General features: G+C 38.3%; 1 protein-coding gene across 4 annotated transcripts in view; it reads right to left on the bottom strand.

The window, feature by feature from the left end:
• The window catches only part of Triqk (triple QxxK/R motif containing), a 71,058-nt gene extending 65,874 nt beyond the window's left edge, over nucleotides 1-5,184 (bottom strand). For all 4 annotated transcript variants that reach the window (XM_013012378.1, XM_013012379.1, XM_013012381.1 and 1 more), the window contains exon 1: nucleotides 5,083-5,184. The gene's annotated coding sequence lies outside the window, so the exon portion shown is untranslated. The remainder of the gene's footprint in view (nucleotides 1-5,082) is intronic.
• Nucleotides 5,185-7,854: the final 2,670 nt, after the last annotated feature.

The raw sequence follows: 7,854 nt of genomic DNA, 5'->3' as shown, positions 1-7,854 counted from the left end.
AAGGGATGTGAAGGGTAAACAAAGGAAGAGGCTGCAATGCTTGGTAAGAAATGTACGAATTATCCTGCCCATGTAATTGTAACTCCTCTGTACAGTATGTTCACAAATAAAATAAAAATTTAAAAAAAAAGATTTTCTTTTCATTCATGAGTATTTTCAGCTTAAGAAGAATTTTATTTCCTATTATATATTTGCTTATTATTTTTCTTTCAGATTTTCTGTTCTATTCTGGCCCATCTTTAGAACTTTAAATAGTGTATTGTATAGTCTGAGGTTTAAACTCAGAGCTTCATTATGGCTAAAAAGTTTCTTGAAAGCCAGGCGCTGGTGGCTTATGCCTGTAATCCTAGCTATTCAGGGGGCTGAGACTTGAGGATCATGGTTCAAAGTCAGCACAGGCAGGAAAGCTGAAGATACTCTTAATTCAAATTAGCCACCAGAAAACCTGGATGTGGGGCTGTGGCTCAAAGTGGTAGAATGCCAGCTAGGACAACACCCAGGCCATGAGTTCAAGCTCCATTACCAACCAAAAAGAAATATTTTCTTGAAAGCATCAAGTATTATTTAAAAATATCTATCACTGTCATTTCAGTCATGGTGAAAGGATATTTTAAATTATATCCTTTCCTTTTTCTTGTTGATGGTACTGGGTTTGAACTCAGGTACTTGAGCTTGCTAAGTAAATGTTCTACCACTAAAGACACATCCCTTTCTTAGTTTTCTAATTGTTCTTTGTATGTGGTCTCACAGTTTTACCTGGAGTTGGCCTCAGGCTTCAATCCTCCTACCTATGCCTCCTGAATAGTTGGAATTATTGATATATACTACCAAGCCTGATTTAATTATTTAAATAGGGTCTCACTAATTTTTTCTATGTTGGCTCAAACATGGTCTTTCTAATTATCTTACCCAAGTAGCTAGGTGATGCCTGCTTAAGAGAATTATTTTCTCACTCTATGTTCTATATTTTAAGACCTTCACAGTTGGAGAAAATCTACTGATACAAAAAAATGTGAACAAATACTAAAGGAAATCTGGCTTAATTTCAATGCTTCTTCATGAAGCAATTTCTCGACTGCAGCAATGCTTCTCAATAGGAGCTTTGTGGCCCTGAAGTGAGAGAAAAAAATCTTCATCACCTTTATCACTCATTTGTGAGAATCCTTGGGCTTCAGAGTTCTCAAATCCAAGAACAGTTTTTATAAAGACATTATTTTAATTTTAAAACATTCTCACAGATTCCAAGTAACTCAGAATTATCACTCAATCATAAGCTGGTGCACTGAGATAACATTCATGGCCTCAGATCCCACCTTGATATCCAACTTCCCAAAAGAAGAAACAAGTGGTTGAAATCCTTGGTCCAGAGACCAAGTACTATTTCTGCTGGAATAAAATCTAGGCGGCTCTGGAAAAGGGACTGGAAACAGCGTACTAAGTACTAGTATTCATTTTGGCTTCCTATCTAAAAATACATCCAACTTGTTAGTAACAAAGTTGATGATGCAAACTCTGTTTACAAACTCAAGACAGAAAGAAAATACCTATTTCTTTACCCATGAAGAGTAAAACATAGGGAAAGACTCTTATTCTTAAAGAAATAAAAGGAAAACAAGGAGTCTTAATTCAGCGTCATTTATAATCCAAATGTTTCCTTTTTCTAAGGGATAGCCATATACTTCTGAAAGCAGTATATTACATGAAAAAGTTTAGTCATCACTGGATTTGTAATTACTGTTTCCAATCCTTTCAGACTATATATACATACACACACACACACACACACACACACACACACACACACACACACATACTTGAGAAAAATACTAGTTGATATCGATATAGGGAACTGGGGAATACAAGACAGAAAAAAGCTGGGAATATAGGACAGGTATAAAGTGAGTTATCCCTGGAGGGACCAAAAATGCCTACAATGTCCCTTTTGTGGTTGTCTGCCCAGTTCTTATGACTGTCTGCAGTTGCAGAGGATAAAAGGAGATGACCATTTCTAACTGGTTTCCAAAGCATGTAGAGTATTAAACCATGACCTTAACCACACTTTTAGGCATTTTCTTATTTAACAGATCATGAATATTACTTATATCTCATGCAGCTTATTAAAAACCTGGAAATGAGCAATCATAGCATGATTTGAATTAAACCTTAACTGGAGTCCTAAAGTTCTTTCAAACTCTTTTCATAATCCTTGGATTTTTTTGTATGTTTTCTTCTTCTATTATATTTATTCTGTCTTCAAACCCAGAAACTCTGCCAGCATTCCATATTAATATTATTCTGCTTGTGAAGCTCTCTACATTGTTAACTCCTCTCTTGGCCCTCAGTCTGACCATTTATTTTCAGGATTTCTATCTCCGGCGCTGTTTGGAATATGGGGATAAGGGAACCCTATACATGGGTTGGTGGGAATGGAAACCAGTGCAACCACTACAGAAGGCAGTTTTCAGATTTCTCAGAAAACTAAACACAGAACTACCCTCTGATCCTGCAATGCTGCTCTTAGGTACTTATCCAAAAGATCACAACTCCGGGTACAGTAAAGATACTTGCATAATCATGTTCATTGCTGTACTATTCACCATAGCCAAGAAACAGAAACAGCCCAGATGTTCTATAATGGATTGAAAATGTGGTGTGTGTGTATATGTGTATGTGTGTGTGTAATAGAGACACACACAGAAACAGAGACAGAGACAGAGACAGAGAAAGTATGTATGTGTATATGTGTGCAAATTTTACTTATTTATCAGAAAAAATAATATTATACCATCTGTAGGGTAATGGATGGGCCTGGAAAATATAGTGCTAAGACTCAGGCAGACAAAGAAGACATGCTTTTCTTCATATGTGGAAGCTAGATTTAAATTATAAAAATATATATGTGAAAACATATACACAAAGATAATAACTAAACTATGGTCTACACAGGGGAGAATTCCAATGATGTAACTCCTTTGAATAACAGTTTAACATAATGAATATCAGAAAACTGGAAGACATGTTGTTGGGGGAGAGGGGGAGGGGAGACACACAGAGGAAAGGTGGGAAAATGCAGTCATAATAGTAAATGTATACATGTGAAAATGGAAAGAGGCAACTGGCAGATGAGGTTGGGAGAGATGGAAAAGACAGACAGACAATGATCAAGATGCACTGTACTCTAACTGACATGTTGAAGGGAAACCTTTTTGTACAACTACTTTAAAAAATCCCTAATTATCTTAATCACTGCCAATAGGGAATGTCCTAAAAGTATTCCTAGAGAAAAAAAGAACTAGCCTAAACCAGAGTGCTCTTAAGTTCCCAACTAGAGCTACTGTCACTTAACATATTCTTGCTTCTGAATAAATTTTGCAAATGCATTCCTTGTCTCTCTCATCAGCTCCTTGATCAGGACTCAAGACAAGAATTTGAAACAGATCTTAGCACACCTGTAACAATATTAAGGGACAAAAAGTAGTGCCCTGGAAGACATTTTTGGCATTATCTAAGCATTATCAATTCTGGATGAGTAATAAATAGGTGGATAAAGCTTCTTCCTGAGGGGCTGGGAAGGTGGCTCAGTGGTAGAGCTCTTGCCTTGCATGCTCAAGGCCGTGGGTTCGATTCCTCAGCACCACATAAGCAAAAAGAAAAAAGCCGGAAGTGGCGCGGTGGCTCAAGTGGTAGAGCGCTAGCCTTGAGCTGAAGAGCTGAGGGACAGCACCCAGGCCCAGAGTTCAGGCCCCACGACCGGACCCAAAAAAAAAAAAAAAGCTTCTTCCTGATTTCTAAACAACTTAAAGATAAAATAAGAAAAAAATGGAAATATTTAACAGTTGAATGACATGTAAAAACAAATTCAGATCCTATACACAGAAAGTTAAGGTTAAAAGCATAATCAATAATATTTTGCATCTGTGCAGATCACAATTGTAACTATATTTTCAAATCGATTAATTTCCTCCTTTTTAGGAAGGAAGGGCAGAGTATTGCCACATTACAGAAAAAAAACAGAAGGGCTCTTCCCCAAGTACAACTAACCCTGCCAGCTTCCCGACTCGTATACCAATGCAATTCTCACTGTTAACAAGCTGCACAAGCTTCCTTCCTGATGATTTACACTGAACCTGGCACCAGGAAGTAAAAACAGATGTTTAGTCCTTTTGTTGTTTTAATCTGGAATGTTTGTTCTGTTGAGCCCTACAGGGTCCAAAGAGAGAAGGCATCTGAAATGGTTATCTGTGTGGGCACCTCACAGCTGACCATTAAATATGGATTCAATGAAGAAAAGGGGGAAAGGAGGAACAATCGTTTACACATTTGGCTCTATGTATTGGGCCTTTTACAGTATAATGAAATCCCTCAACTTTCTGAGGAAGTTCATTGAGGTCTTTGTGGCTGTCATCAGTGAGATAAAGAACTCCAAGAAGAGAATTTCTCTGAGATCCTTTTTCTTATTCATCTACATGGACAGCCAAATCTTGAGGCTTGTTCAAGAATGTACCAAATCACAAAGCAAAGTATCCAGCTCCACTATCACTACCACACTTCTCTGCAAGATCACTAATATAGGAACAAAAATTAAGAAGGAAGAACAACAACAACAAAAAATTACACCAAAGGGAGGCCTGCAAGGGAACTACAGGACCAAGGGCCATAACTTAAGTGACAGCGCAGGGAGCGAATCCCAGGCCCCCGGGAAGGCTGGGGGGGGAGTGGGCGGGGCTAACGCTTCCAGGACCCCTGACACGCTGGCAGGGCGGGACCTGCGCGTTCCTTAGCAACCACGAGTACCACGCCCACCCTCGGCGAACCTTCACGCCCGCTCCAAGCACCGGGGTCGCCCGGAGAGAGGGTCCTCAGCGACTGATTATCTTCCCTGTTCTTTCCCTAAGCGCCAGCTTCCTCTGGCGGGGTGACCCTCGCCCCCAGCCCGCCCGAGCACCGCTCCCGGGGGCGGAACGCTCCGCTCCGGGACGCTTGGGAGGTTCGCTTAAGGAGGTGCGCCCATTTTCGGTCCCGGACCCCGAGCTTTCTGGGAAAGAGAACCCCAGCCTCCTCGCCCTCGCCGGAAACACACACCTCAGCTGAGCCAAGGCGGAGGCCGACAAACTTCGTGTCCCGCGGGAAATGTTGCTGTCCACGGTCCTGTCACTCAGAGGCAGGGGCGGGACGAGTCGGCCGCGGACACCCTGACTCCTGAAGGCCCGTACGGAAGGGGGCGTGGCTAGGATAGGGGGCGTGGAGGAGGCCTCAGTCCGCGCTGTGATTGGCTGATCTCTCTCCCGCCTCTGAACGGGTTCGTGGTCTGGGAGGCCTCAGGTAAACTCATCAGGAAGCTGAAGAAATTGTGTGCAAGGATGGCGATGTGTTTCCCAAAGATAAACAAAAAGTTATCGTCCCACCTAACACACACACACCGTATACACACACAGATAAATAGCCCTACATAAAATATGTGTCTTTGATTTAAGGAGCAAAATATGAGTAAAAAGTAAAGGAAACTAGAAAAAAGCTTTATATAACTTTTAAGAAGAGATTCATCAATTAAAGAAAGGTGATTGGTGAAAAATAAACTGTTCGGGTATATTTCTAGTACTTAGTTTTCACATCTAATCAATGAGAATGAAATATTAAGAAGCTATTATTTGGAATGCATCTGCTAACTAACTGCTTTCTACACAATCCCTTCTTAAACCTTAAAAAAGAAAAAAAAATTGAGTAATATTATTTTCCACAGCCTGTTAACAATGAAACAGATTAGAAGAGGTGACATTTATTTAAATTGTTCAACAAATCAGTGTCTCCAGCTGTTAGTTGTATACTATGGTAAAGTGAGTTTTAAATTTCTTTCTGAAATTATTTCACTTTCAGTTAATTTTCCTATTCATGAAGTATGTCACCTTTCTTTGGCTTCACTTATTTATCCTTATTTAAAAGCTTATAAGAAAGAAAACAATATACAAAAAAAACCAAGACAAGTATAAATAGACAAAGAAAGTTCCCTGGAATCCCTCAGGATATCATGGTCAGAAATTGAAGCCAAAATATAGTTTTATTTTCTGTCTTCCTAAATCGTTTTATGGTCTGCAATTTGTCTCTCAGAAATAAAGTTAGAATTAAATAACATTATACTAATACTCTTACCCAGGTTTTCATGGGCATGCCTGTAAAAGAATGAAACTTTTATTTACTTATTCAGCCAAAATCAAGAATTAATTTCTCTTATTAGGTTCAGTAGCACTAAGAAACAACAAAAAGATCTCTGTACACATGCTTTGGAATTCAATTTAAATCCTGCCATATTTTGGTAAAATTGGTGCAATTGAAGAAACATTCCAATTACAAATGGTTTTGTTTTCTTATCCTACTGAATTTCAAAAGCTTCTGAAAGTTTGCTCTCTATGCTCCATAAAAAAAAATTTTTCTTTATTTGAATGAGTCACGATCCCCACTTTCTTTAATCATTTTTAGAGTATTTTGTTTTAGCCTAATAAGAAAGTTATGATTGTATATTAATACCTATAGTATATAAATAAGTACTGTAGACTTAAAGGAAAGTGATGTCTTTAGTTGAATCCTTTTTCAAATACATATTTGAGTAAGTGAAGCAAATGCATTTGTTTAAATATTCTCACATGTATATAAAATATTATATGCTTAAGTAAATGTATTCATATAAATGGGTAATCACTGAAATAAACATAGCTGTAGGTTCCTCCATAGCCCCAGATGTTTTAGGTATATATTTGTATTTCTAGAATTCTACATGTTGGTATGGAAGAATCTGCTGTGAAGGAAAAAGGTGAGACCAGCACATGTGTGGGTCTTCCACTGAATTTCTTATTATGAACATACCCTTTTGAAATAAGTTTGTCCTAACTAGTAGTCTATATTACCAAAGTGAAAACCAAGCCTCTAACAAATCAGGCCTTGGGGGACAAACTATATCCAAACTACACAACTGGACATTGTGAAGTATGTGCTATGGGGACTCAATTACATTCTTCTAAAACAGTTCCTAGCAGCAAGTCAGTTATGTCCCATGACCTTGCATTTTTTTGATATTATGATCTGTTAGAAAAAATTTATGGCCATACTAAGGTATTTCCCAAGGCTCTACTTGCTGCACTGGAATTGCAAACTCTGTTTCCCTGTCTGATCAAAGATCAGTTTGAGTGTTTGTTAATATTAGATTCCGAGTCAGCTTATTCTAGAATGTAGTCCTTGCACCTCAATCCTGATAGTTGCAATGCCTCAGTTCAATGGAAGACAGATTTCTGTGTTTTCTTTGCTCTCTCTGGTCTGGAATTTGATCTTTCAGCCCTGGGAAAGCACTCATGTTTTTTTAATCATCTTTTAACTTTTCTAATAATTCATATTAATAAGCCTTCCATAGTCTTTCATAAAATTAAAAAATGCACAGACAAAGACTGGTGAAAACCCACTTATTGTGTCTTCAAGATCTAGCAGTGTTGATGTGCGTTACTGGGTCCCTCTCTCCTTCTCTCTTCCTCTCTCTCCATCACAAAATTGGTCCCAGAAAGAGAGCTGCCATGAACATGGGATTTATATCAAATATTTCTCTTTTCTCAAGAATCAGTTCAGTCATGTGCAGAATCTTATCAGATAACTAAAATATCTTTCCCTATGTACATTATCCAGTAGTTTAGGTGGAAGAGCTAATCTGACCCCAGCAGTGAATGGGCATGATGGAAAAAGTTCATATTGACATTTGAGTTTCTATTTCATTTTTTTAATAATCTTACTAAGCTTTTCTTCAAATACTATTTTATCTTCTCCACATTTATGTCCGCTATAAATCATGACAATTTTTCCTTTCCCTTTTCATTA

This window comes from Dipodomys ordii, unplaced genomic scaffold (assembly GCF_000151885.1).
Source record: "Dipodomys ordii isolate 6190 unplaced genomic scaffold, Dord_2.0 Scaffold17, whole genome shotgun sequence".
NCBI lineage: Eukaryota > Metazoa > Chordata > Mammalia > Rodentia > Heteromyidae > Dipodomys > Dipodomys ordii.
This window is presented reverse-complemented; position numbering and strand designations above follow the sequence as displayed.